Here is a 13,476-nt window from a genome sequence, read left to right on the forward strand (position 1 = left end):
AGCATAGGCTAAGTCATATATTTTATAATCTTTCAAAAATTTTTTAAGCAATGTGTTAACCCTATAATGAATATAAAGTGGATCCTAACTGCATGTCTTAGAAAATGTGCATTTCATAGAATTATTTAAGAATGAATCCTTAATAGCCCATCTTTTTAAGTATGTTAGCTGAACGTTATGATTGTGTAATATCATTTTAGGGCATTACCACATTTTAAGAAATAAAATAATATTCAGAAGCATAATTTTCCCAGAATGTAAAATTTAAAACCAGAAATTTGACTTGTGAAAAATCCTCACATGATTATTGGCCTGTTCAAAAATAAAGCAAACCCCACAAACCTGATGCAAGCTATTATGTGCAAAATAATGTGCTAGTTACACAGCCCTCTGGGAAGTGAATGTGAGTCCGGATGCTTCTTTCTTGGTTTATTTCATTCCTAGAGTACCTTTGTTGCAGGTTTTTCTTATGTTCCCAAAGGAAACAAGTAAGCCATCTCAAGTTTAAGTTCTGTCCTCAATAAAGTAAAAAATGTGCCAGATACCATTTGACTGGATGATAACTAAAACTGGACAAATATTTTCTCTCACTGGAGACTGACAGTGTTTTAGTTGTGCTTAAAATTTGTGATTCTCCTAAAAAAAGGGTACAAATGAAAACTTATGGTTACCAGGAGATAAGGGGGGGAAGGATAAATTGGGAGATTGGGATTGACATATACACACGACTATATACAAAATAGATAATAATAACCTACTGTATAGCATGGGGAGCTCTACTCAATACTCTGTAATGGCCTCTATGGGAAAAGAATCTTTAAAAAAAGTGGACATATGTATATGTATAACTGGCTCCCTTTGCTGTACACCTGAAACTAACACAAATTTGTAACTCAACTATACTCCAATAAAAATCTTTTAAAATAAATAAAAATAAAATAATGTAATATGTGATTTTCAAGCTAATGAACACCTAAGAAAGAAATTTGAAAATCTACATTTGGAATGTATAATTCTTTTGTTCAGAGGCAGTGACATTCCAAAAGAACAAAACTTCTCAAACATGTCCCCATTTAGAGTAATGCTGACAGTGAGTGTCTGGTGGATCTCAGAGGGGCACAACTGATAATATATTTATCATGCTGCCAGTTTGCTAAGTGGTTTCATATTCACTAAGAAAGGCTCGTCAATGGATACTGAAGAATAGATGTGAGGTCTCTGTGAGGTCTTTGTGCCAAGTCTCTGTGTGTTGTCTCTGGGTGAGATCTCTGTGTGAAGTCTCTGTATGAGGTCCCTTTGGAAGGTAGCTCTGGGAAATCTGTTAAATCTGTGCTAGGTTTCTGTCTGAGGGTCTGTGAAGCAACATGAGGTCCCTGTGTGAGGTCTCAGTATGTGATCTCTGAGAAAGGTGTTTGTGTGAGAAGTCTCTCTTGAGAGGTGTGTCTGTGAAGTCTTTGTGTATTGTCTCTGGGTCTCTCCATTTCTTTTTTTCTTTTGGTCTCTCAATTTCTTGTCTTACTGTACCTTATGGAAGACGGAGCAGCAAGAGAAAGGCAAAGGGACTTGATTCTTTCTGTTTTCTTGCTGTTCCATCAGCATCACCTGTCTGTGGCACTCTCCCAGCAGGAGCCAGCGGGGTCCAAGTCCAGCTTCCCCATATTCCCAGAACTCACTTCTGGGTGCCCCTGAGAGCACCCAGCAGCAGCCAGGCTCAGGTCCCAGCCCTGTCAACTCTTTCCTCTGGGTACCGACTCCTCCCACAAGTCCTGGCTCCACTCTCACTGTTCTGCCCATTCTGGAGGCTGCCTTGGGAATTGGGGCCCAGAGGTAGGGCCTGGCTCCAGGGAGAAACCAGGGGTGTGAGCAGTCCTGTGCTCACTCTGCCCCCTCCACCCCAGGTCACAGCATTTCCACGTGTTGAGGGGCCTGACAGGGATGGGGGATGGGGTCCATTTCTGTTGTCATCTGGATCAGGGGCATCAGCTGGAACAGAAATCTCCACAATGAGAAAGACACCACCTGGAGCTGTGTCCACCATGCGCCCTGCACATGGCAGAAAGCACCAAATCACTCTAGAGAAATTCTTCCTCTTCTCCCTGCTTTTCCATATGGATGGGGGTCAGGAGACAAGAAAAGCTGTGCTAGAAGCAGATCAGTGGAACACCCCTGGATTGCACCCTGCCCCATCCACTTTGCCAGGTCACCTCCACACCACCACAAATCCTGTCTGATTGCTTCTTCACCTGCCAGGCTCTGGGGTGATCAAGGACTGGGAGACGGGCAAGGCTTACTACACAATCACAGGCCAGTCCCCACCTCTCCCCTGGAGCAGTCCTTGGGCCATGTGTTTATGTGAAGGTCACCAGACTAGGAGTCACATCCCAAGTTCCCTAGTCCTGGCTTTTACACCTATTGTTAAGTTATCCTTCCTAAAAGTCAAGAGGTGATGATGTGTAAGCTTATTAAATAGAGTATTAAGAGATTAACCTTCCCTGATTTGCTTTACTTCTATAAATTTGACCTTCTGTTTTGACCTAAAGGTGGTTTCTCTAGGTCTGTGATCTTAGAGTTGGAATAGGGTAGAGACCCTGGGGTGGGGTCATGATGAGCTACTGGACCCTTAACTTTTCCTCCCCTTTAGGCCTTTAGATGGTGGTTGTATGTCAGGGGGCTGCTCTTTCAGAACTGCACATTTATGGGAATCTGGTACCACTTTGCCTCCTTCCTTCGATCCAGGGATTTTTCTACACCTACGTCCCACCCTAAGTTCACAGTGTTTGACCATCAGATAGTTACTACCCACAGTCACACCCCTATTCCATTCATCCAAAACTCCTTCTCTGGGGTTAACATAGAGTGGAAGGTAGGTGACCCATGAACATAGCCATTCATTTATATGGGACTGCACTCAACACAGCCCTCAGCAGCCTCCCTGATACTCCCCCCACCTACACACACAGAGCTGGAAATGCCATCCTTGCTGCTGCTCTAAAGTCTAGGAAAAACAGAGGTGGGGGAGGGTGATGCTGTACATTTTATTATGCCTAAGCTAAAAGGGGTTCATAGGGCATATCTCAATCCCAGACTTCATCAGAGAGAGAAGGAACTCTTAAGAGCAGATGTTGGATATTACCTACCAAGAGATCCAGGGGCAAGATTTCTCCTGTTTCTGAACTCAGAGCCCATACTCTATTCCCCCCAAACTTCCATCCACTTGGCTCTGACACTTCCTGGAGCCTGGATTGCAATGTCCGGCCCTATCGTGTAAACCTATCCACTACAGTTGCATAAAGTTCAAAGTAGCATAGAAGAAGGAGAAAGACTGGTTGAACCAGATCCTTGGGTGTGGGCTTCATAGGTTTTTCCCATCTCATTGTTAGAGTAATTTTGGTTTGTGTAATGACAGTATCATAAGGTGCAATGAAGGGACACGAGACAAGGAGCAAGCTTGTGATGCTACTGTCCACCTCCCTCCATGCCCCTCCCTTCTAGAAGACAAAGTGCACAGCACAGACAGCAGCCATTACACTATGCTTTTATTAGAAAAAATATATGTATATATATATATATATATATATATATATGTATTGGGGAACATTAAATATCTTGGATGTGCTAATGAGAAAATCATTTTCTCTACATGGACTGAATTTTTACTTGGAGACATGTTTTCCTACTAAAGGGAAGACTAAAGAAGGATTTTACTGTCGACCAGGCAAGACACCTCCCCAAAGATGACAATGCCTTGGACAGTAGTGTTGATGGCGGGCTGGGGCACCTGGAATCCTTGGCCCATACTGGCAGGTACTAACTGGAAACAAACTCTTCTTGGGGGGCAAGGATGGGAGGCACCTTAGGCCCAGCTGCTCATCGTCGAACCTTACACTTTTCAAATTATGTTGGTGTCTGACTTCCCTTTCCCTGATAGGACAACTCTGGCCCTTGGAGGTGGCTTTATGACTGCAGGCTGTAGAACCCATCATTCTCCCTTGCTCTGGGTAGGGGGTAAGCCTATGGCAGCCGAAACCCCCACATACTGGGACTTGGAACTCCAGTCTGTGTTCGTTTAACTTTGTGGCATGAAGTCCATGGTGAACTGCTCTGTTTTCTTCTACGATCTGTCCAACAGCTGTCATGCCTGCCCGACCCTCAGCAGTCTCACTCTTCAAGGTTGATCTGCTTTTGACGGATCCGTGACTCTGGGCAGTGGCTGATATGGGCTTTTTTTTTTGCAGAGCATCTCGACCATTGACTTTTTTCTTGGGGAAAATCCACTTTAAAAATAGCCTCATCCTTTTTCTGAAGAGGCTTTCTGGAGGGCTATGTTTCTTCTCTGGCATGAGCTGGAGACATCTGCTCCCAAGAGAGTCTGTTATTCCCCTGACCTGGGCAGGGCGGCTCATACTTCCAGCTTGAGAGGTCCCTAATTCTTTAAACCTTTCTTCATGCTCTCCTGGTTTATGCCTCCTACAGTCCTCTCTTTTGTAAGTAGGGGCAATCATCTTGCTCTGGCTCTTCCATGAGTCTTGGAGTTTTGAAGTTTTGGGCTCCTGCTGCCCTAGGTGGCTCCTTTGGGCTTCCACAAGGCCACTTGGCCCCTGGGAAGGTAACCTGTCTCTGGTGGGGACTCTCTGGGGATGGCACTGAGGCACCTGAGAAGCCAAGTTGTCTGCAGCAAGGAACCTGTGTTTGGGAAAGTCCTGAAGCTGGTTGTCTGACTGTACCTTTACTTTGGAGTTAAACTCACTAGCAACCTCCATGTTAAGGCATGGCTCACCTGGATGTTGGAAAACAGACAGTCTAGGTAGTAGAAAACTTCTACTGGCCCCTGGTGCCTCTAAACTCCTCATATGTACATTTGTGGTTTGGGATTTTGTCAACACTTTGGTTTCCAAGATAACACTAGACTGTGGTTGAAGAGCAGGAGACTCCTTGGCCTCCACAGCCTCCCTGGCCTCTTCACCTCTCAAAGATTGGGATCCTAAGTTCACCTCCATCACTGTTACCCTATGGCAGGGGTCTCGTGAGGCCTGACCACCACTCTCCTCTCTTGGCTCATTCCTGACCGTTGCTGAAATTGGACCTGGCTCTAGGCTGTCCCTCTTGACCCATTCCACACTCTCACTCTTCCAGGTTCTGCCCACAAGGCTGAGTGTGAGGGACTGAGAAGGTGGCCTGCCCTCCTGTCCAGTCAGAGAAGCCTTTGAGGGCCCATGGTAGCCAATAGATGGAACCGCTCCCAGGGTACTCTGGATTTCCTTACACACAGTTGAGGGGACAAGGAGAGGCCTCTTCAGGGTAGGAACTGACTCTTCTCTTATCACCTTCTCTCCTGAATGAGCCCGAGGAGGTTTCTCCAGGAACTCAGCAAACTTGACTGTTGAGTGGGACCCAGACACACAGGTGGCTGAAGGGGAAGTGGCAAACTGCAGAACGGTGGAGGGTTGGCACTTTTTCGACTTAAAGAGATTTATGGGCTTGAGGACCTTGAGGGGTAGGGTCCACCTGTGCTTTACCCAAAACCTTTTAATATGTGCTTCCAGCACCTCTCGAGTGTCTGGATCAAGGAAGGAAACCCTACAGGAGGTGTTCATGCAGGGTTCCCAACCCTTCAAGCAGTAGCTTCCACAGGCTCCAGCAGGCACAGCTTTGCACGTCTCACCAGGAGGGTCTTGACATGAGAGCTGATGAAAGTTGCCCTTGCCAGGAAGCCTCCCCAGGCAGCTGTAGGAGAGCAGATGGGGCCAGGATGGCCGGACAGGACAGGCAGGGGTGGGCACCTGCAGCCCAAGAACCCTCCTCTGCCCCCACACTGACTTCATAATGCTCCTGCTCTCCCTCACCCTAGGGCCTTAGCCACACCCTCCCATGGCTCCCCCTCCCAGGGCTGGGGTCACATTATAGGCTCTGGGAGGAAGGACGACCCAGGAGAGAAGGGGAAAGGTTCTTTACCTTTGCAGAAGTGAAACCAGGTCGTGAGTCCCCTCCAGTTCTTCCAGGCAATCTCTGCAAGCTGGAAATCAGGAGACTGGGTCATGGTGGTGAAGGCAGAGGCCTAAGAGTCTTTCAGGAGGCTGAGTGCAATGGCCCTTTAAGGGAAATCTTTGGAGGATTAGACTCTGGAGCCCAAGTATCAGTGTCCAAGGCCACATGTCCCTGACAGTGATGGTAAGTCTCACTTGAAAAGGGTTTGTCCTTTGCAAAGTGCTTCCACGTTCATTAGGCTCTGTTAATTAGGCTCAGGCTCTGTTTCCTGAGGAATAAGCTCTGCCCCTGGCATCCTCAGAGACCGTGAAGCTGGGCCCTCAGGATTAGGAGAGATGGAAGCTAACTCTCGGGTCGCGCAGGGCTGAATGGCAAAGGCTTACCTTTCAAAGATCTACTTTTCTTCCTACTCCTGCTCCTCCCCTTCAGCTTTACTTGATGCTGAGAGATAAGAAAAAGTGAGGGGCTAACACCCAACTCTCACTGTCCTCTATCTAGGCAAGCTGTGTTCATGAACAACATGACTTTCTACATTTAACTAAAACTCTGTGGGGTTTTTTCCCCTTTTACTTATCTTTAAAGTGGATAACAATATTTTCAGTTTTTCTTCTTGGAAGAGTGCAAAGAATTTTTTTTTTGGGGGGGGGGTATGCGGGCCTCTCACTGTTGTGGCCTCTCCCGTTGCAGAGCACAGGCTCTGGACGCACAGGCCCAGCGGCCATGGCTCACAGGCCCTGCCACTCCGTGGCACGTGGGATCATCCCGGACCGGGGCACGAACCTGCGTCCCCTGCATTGGCAGGGGGACTCTCAACCACTGCACTACGAGGGAAGCCCAAGAAGGATTTTTTAAGTTTTAATCACCATAGATTTCTTCTGTCACTTTTCCTCTGATCAAGAAACACACACATTCTCAGACCTAAATGCCCACGTGAGCTTTGTCAGATAGGATTCTGCTTCCCAAGGCCAGACCTCCACTCCAGCCTCTTCTCTCAGGCTCTCAGGGGCTCAGCCCCAACACAGAGGAAGGTCTCACTTGAGACACCCGCTGTGGGAAGGTGGCTGGTGAACCAGGGCTCAGGGGTCAGCCTTCCTGCAGAGATTGAACTCTTCGTAATCCAGTCCTTAACCATTAGTCACTGCATTTGGGACTTGCCCTGGAGCCCTCTACCATACCTGAACTCCTGGTCTAAGATCTTAGGCTAGAAATCCTCATGCCCACTCTAACCCCTCTCTGGCCTGGCTTTTCCCTAGAAGGATGATGTTCTATACTTTTCTGAGAGTTCCCATCTCAGGAGTCTCTCTACGTGGTTTAGAAAAGTGGAAATAAGAATAAGAAAAAAAGAGAGAATCTCTGCTGGGATTAAGCCAAAGGTTTCTTACCTTCCTGATGTTTCTATGTTTCCTAGGTGGTGCTAAGAATAGATTACTCTGGAAGCAGTGGAGTAACATTAGGAAGAGCCCCAGTCCACACAGGAACCCAAGGATGATATCAATCACCCAGGAAGTTGGGCTGGATCTCAGCCAGATCGCAACAATGTCTTTCAAAGAAAAGAGATTCTCCATCTTCTGAACTGCATTGCTGCCCTCAGGCAACAGAGCACTGGGAGTTCACTTGATGGCAGAACCCCAGGCCTGCATCACAGAGCTGTGGCCTTGTCACAAAGGGCTCCTGAGTGTGGGGGGAGGGGCAATAAGAGAAATAGGCTGAATCACTGCCCCTCCTTCCCATCCACACCCACAGACACCTGCACCCTCCTGGGGCTTCCAGATCCCTCCTTCCAACTACTCTCATCCTGTCAGAGAGACCTTAGCCAATTTTCTCTTCATTCCATCTGGAACCTGGTTCCTTCATCCATTAGAGACCTTTACTTGAGGCCCACCAACTTGATAACTCTTGAACATCTTAAGCTGACCCTGGAAGACTGGCTGTTTCACAGACATTTTTACTCAGGATTTCCTTTGTCCTCAGTTCCAACTTTCCCACATCATGTATGTGTCTTGTGTAAACCCAGGGATAGAACTTGAATTTCTTTTACACTTATTTAGTTTTGTGAATTTTGAATAGTGTATGTTTTGCCTCATTTTCTATCAGAGGGAACTACACACAAAAATTAAAATAATTTATTTTTCAAAATTCATAAGTATGAAAGAAGTATAAATAGTTATGTAATAGGGAAGAACAAATCTGCCTCCACATGAGATCGTTTTTACTTTAATCTTTATGCTTTGTTGCCTGAGCTAACTCTGTCCATCCCTGTGATCCAGGCTGGCTCTGCACTTTTTGTAAAACAATGTTGCCTAGAGCCTGAAATATACAGGATAGACTATTTCTAAGGCTCTGACTTTTAAGAGCCCATTCATGGAGATAAAAAGTTGCAGAACAGAGAATAATAATTGTTTTCTTGGAGGTTTACAGGAACACATGACCTGACCAGGATCTGACCCATCTGGCCAGCCTCTAGAACAAAGGATCCAACACCAAGATATTTGCAACAATTAGTCATGCCCCTCCCTCACCTTGCCTTTAAAAAGGCTTTGCTGAAAGCCTTCAGGGAGTTTGGGGTTTTTCCTGGGCATGAGCCACATGTCTTCTTGCATGGCACTGTGTAAACCTTTCTCTGCTTCAAACTCTGATGTTTCCGTATTTAGCCTCACTGTGCATCAGGCACACAGACTTGCATCTGGTAACAGTTAAACCTTCAAATGATGTTTTTGTAAGTTTGTAGTGTTTATAATTCTGGAGTTAGTAAATCTTTAAACTGCACAAAAACTTTTGGGACACACTGCAAACACGCACACACACACGTACTCATGTTCCTTAACCAATCTAGTACTTTCAAATCCAATAATCCATAATTTTCTACTTAAAAAAAAATCTTTCATATGTTGTCTCAACCCAGCTTCTTAGTTTGCAATGATAAGACAGCCCCCACTCTCCAGATAAATTTTGAAATATGTGGTCTTAGTCCATTAGGGCTGCTGTAACAATATACCATAGACTGGGTAGATTAAAGACAACAGACATTTATTCTCACAGTTCTGGAGGCTGGGAAGCCCAAGATCAAGTCACCAGTATGGCCACCCCGTAGTGAGAGCTCTCTTCCTGGTTCACAGCTGGAGCCTTCTCTCTGTATCCTCATATGATGGGAGGAGGCTAGAGATATCTCTGGAGTCTCTTTTATAAGGCACTAATCTCATTCATGAAAGCTCATAAGCACTTTTGCACGGCCCCGCCTCCTATCTTTAAGAGGTAGGATTTCAACATGTAAATTTTGAGAGAACATTAACATTCAGACATGTGCACTCATTCTATACCCGGAAGCTAGGAATGGGTTAGGGTGAGCCAAGGTCCTGACCCTAAAGGGCTGTAGGGTGAAGAGTAGGACTAGGGGTCAAACCCTTGGGGCTGAGCCAGGTCTTGAGCAGCCTCTTCAGATATTCCTAGTGTGTTATGGATGTATTCTCTTTTCTGAGTGTGCCTTGCCTTTCCTGCCCCATCCTCCCAGGCCCCTGAAGCTTCAAGTCCAGCCTGAACCATATAGAAAGGGAGCTTTGAGTCTTACACAAAATTCCCTTATGACATCCCTTAGCAGTAACACAAGATTCACTGAAGGATTCACATGGTAAATATGTCTTAATGCCCCATGAGGGCTTTAAAATAATGTGTATTCTCTGCTTGTTGGTCATAATTTTATACAGTTTTAGTGGGAACGTGGGCATGTGAGTTTATTTGGCTATATTGCCATGAATGTGCACTTTCACAAACATATCTCCTACATCTACTATTTTTCCTACAGTCTTTTCCTCCCATATGATATTCTCACCTTAATTCAACCTTTTATCAAAATTTAGACCTAGGTCTGTCACCATGTGGACATGCTTTGTAACAAAATAGCTTCAACCGAGGAGGTCAGTGGAAGGCCTGGACCAGCTATCTTGGTTCCATGATAGTAAGCAAAGGATCGCAAACTACCATGTTAAGCTTAAGCACAAAGCAAAGTTGATTTAAGCATAGGTACACTCTCAGAGAGGGAGAGAGAGGAGAGAGAAAGAGCAGGCTGTTTCTGAGAACAGGCTATTTCAGCGAAGTGAAGCAAGCCCAAAGCAAAGTATATCGAAGCAAAGGTACACTCTCGGGATGGGGGGGGATGGGTGTACTGTTTCTGCAAATTGAAAGCAGCATTCCTATAAAGGCTTACGAGCGCTCTTTTTTTTTTTTTTTTAAAGAAGATGTTGGGGGTAGGAGTTTTTATTAATTAATTTATTTATTTTTGCTGTGTTGCGTCTTCATTTCTGTGTGCGGGCTTTCTCTAGTTGTGGCAAGCGGGGGCCACTCTTCATCGCAGTGCGCGGGCCTGTCACTATCGCGGCCTCTTGTTGCGGAGCACAGGCTCCAGACGCGCAGGCTCAGTAGTCGTGGCTCACGGGCCTAGTTGCTCCGCGGCATGTGGGAGCCTCCCAGACCAGGGCTCGAAACCGTGTCCCCTGCATTAGCAGGCAGATTCTCAACCACTGCGCCACCAGGGAAGCCCCTTACGAGCGCTTTTAAGGAGCATTTGGCAGAGAGGCGGGGGTGAGTGACAAGGATCATTATTTGATTGACAGTCCTGAGCTATGTAACAAGTTTTCTGCTGCGCATGCTCTCATCCTTGAATCCCCAAGAAATGCCTACTGGGTGGGGGGAGGGGCAAAACCACATGTAATTTATTGTAATTATGGTATAATGAGTTTGGATTTACTATAGGTTATACGCCTGTCTGGTCTGGGCATGCACAGCCTGGAGAAGTCCCCTTGTGTTACTGTGCCTCTCTTTATCAGGATAAGCTGCCCACCACCAGACCATAGTTTCTCCCGTTCTGGGTGGAGTCAAGGGAGAGTCCCCAGATGGCTGCGTGTGACTCAATTTCTTCTTCTTGTCTTTCTCACCACTGTCACCTCCTTGCTGCTAATGTCTGACTAACTACCTAACAGGTCTTCTTTGCATTCATATTTGCTCTCTACATTTTCTCTATTACTTTATTTTCAATATGTTTTGTTTGATGGGTTTTTTTTTGGAAATTTAAAAATCTTATGATAACATTTACCTTGATTTATTTAATTATTGTTCTACTGTTATTGATTTCTGCCATCTTATTTTATGCTTTATTTTCTACATTTTCTTTATTGTTTCTTTTTTTCCCTTCTTTGGCATCTTCCATTTTACAGGTCAAGGGTACTTATGTTTGTTTGACATTTGGGAATTTTTAATATTGTAATGGTTTTATATCTTGAATTATGTTAATTTTCTCCTCAATTTCTTACCCGTGGATGAAAAATGTTCCCTGCCATATCAGTAGACAAAGGATGTTGCAGTCATCAAGTCAGATGTCAAAGCAGGAACCCTCAACTGTGCACCTTGAGGGGATTCGGGATGGAGAAAAACAGGGTACTGATTCTAGAGTTAAGGTGCATATCAAAGGAATGATTTCACGGAGCCCAGATTCTTTCATCTTCTCATACATAGAAAAGTGCTAAAGTCCTTAACTTGAGATGTCTAGTTTTCTTTAATTAATAGTAACCTTTTGATGTTCTGACTACCTGGTTTTGGTTGACTCCTCCCTTAGGTCTTCTGAGCAGTTCCTCAGAGTGATCTGACAGGCTGTGTTCTGGGCTTAAGTCCTCAGAAAAGCTGCCAAATAAAACATAATTCTCCTTTTGGGTTGTGCATAGTTTTCAGTCAGCAGTCTTGGCAACCAATGAAGGGGCCCAGAGCAGACTTTTCTTCTTTGCCTGAACTCTATGAGGATCCAGAGTCCTGGCACCAGCAGAAGCTTCTTGGGCCTGTCCGCTTTCTCAGAGAGTCCAGACGAATTTGGGTGAGTATCTCCTGGTTCTTGGATCTCCAGTTTTGGTTGATGATCCTAAGTTTTATTCAGTGGTGTTCAACTCTTCTCTTGAGTAGTAGGTGTTATCCTTGAAACTTGGTTTCAAGAAGAAGTACTTGGGTCATCCTCAGTGAAAGACACGGGGAAGATTTTTACTCAGTTTAAACACTGAGAGCTTATCCTCAGTAGAAAAACACTGGGAAGACTTCTGCTCAAGTGGGTTAGCCTCACTTAAAAGACACTGGGAAGATCTTGCTCAGTGTAGACACTGTGGTTTATCCTCAGCTGAAAGACTGGGGAGGCTTTGCTCAGGTGAAAGACACTGAGTAAAAGTTGGACTGGGTAATTAGGTGGAAGACTAACCTGTCTTCCTTGAATTGGCTACTTTAATAGAGTTTGTCAAAATAAAAGTGATCTTCACAAATTGAACTCAGAATGGGGAACTTAGCTTTCAATACAAAAGAAAAAGGAACAACAGATTTCCAGCCTCCAATGGATATCCTGGCCAGGTTTATGTCCATACAAAATTTACATTTACAAGTGCTTACTTACTTGGGACTTAAAGAAAATCTTGCCCTAAAAATGACTAAGATAGGACTCTTTGATTGCATATGCAGTTAAGTTAGAAAAAGCTGGCTCGATAAAAACATCTTTTCAGAATTCTGACTTCAAAAAAACAAAAGGCTTTCTAGGGGAAACTTGCATTTCTCTTCCTGTGTCTTTGAAATGTAAGTGTTCTGATATTCTTCTGTGTGTGTGTGTGTGTGTGTGTGTTTTGAGAACTTGGTCACTACCATCCAAAAGTACTTATATGGTGTACATTTGGCAGCCAGTCAAATAGACTGGGATTCTGAGCAGTCTTTTGTCTGACTGTACAACTCTCAGGGGCTTTTTGCCATCTTAACCTTCATTGTGTCAGCCTGTACAACAAAGACCATTACTTTCTTAAACTACTTTTGGGAGTAAACTTTCTGGATCTTATTTAGACAGCATCCTTTACACTCTTTTGTGGGGAAGCCTCTTGCGTCTTATTGGTTTGAGTCACTATTAAGGTATACCTCATTTATGGCCAGATGATGGATCCTTCAAATTGGAGAAACTTCTAAATTGGTAAATATTTAGAGAGCTCTCATTATAAACAGCTGTTTCGTTGGCTCCTATGGGGGGGCAGAAATGCTGGAAATTAGTCATACAATGGTTAACCTAAAAACTCCTTTAGTTTCAAACAAACCCCAAAAATTGGTTTGGGAAACCTTATTTGTGGTCTCTGCTTCCCCTAAATGGGTCTTACAGATGCTAATAAAAACATTAGAATAATTATTGTTAATTAGGTTAAGTAACAGGGAAAAAAACTGAAGGAAAAGCCTAAAAACGTTTTCCCAACAAGGTGGAAATTTTAAAGGGACTTCTCCTAAATGAATAAGAAATCTTTAGATGGTTATTTTAAAGTGGGATAAATAAAACAGACATTAATGAGATAAATCAAAGATTGGATACAATACTACCTAAGATTGGATGGGCCAAAGGGATCTCCTACTTGTCATCAACATTAAAGGGCCAGACCCAAACAAGTCTGCCCTATTTACCCCAGTTTTAAATACGTATATTTTATTACATGTAAATTT

The sequence above is a fragment of the Mesoplodon densirostris genome, chromosome 6 (genome assembly GCF_025265405.1).
Source record: "Mesoplodon densirostris isolate mMesDen1 chromosome 6, mMesDen1 primary haplotype, whole genome shotgun sequence".
Lineage (NCBI taxonomy): Eukaryota > Metazoa > Chordata > Mammalia > Artiodactyla > Ziphiidae > Mesoplodon > Mesoplodon densirostris.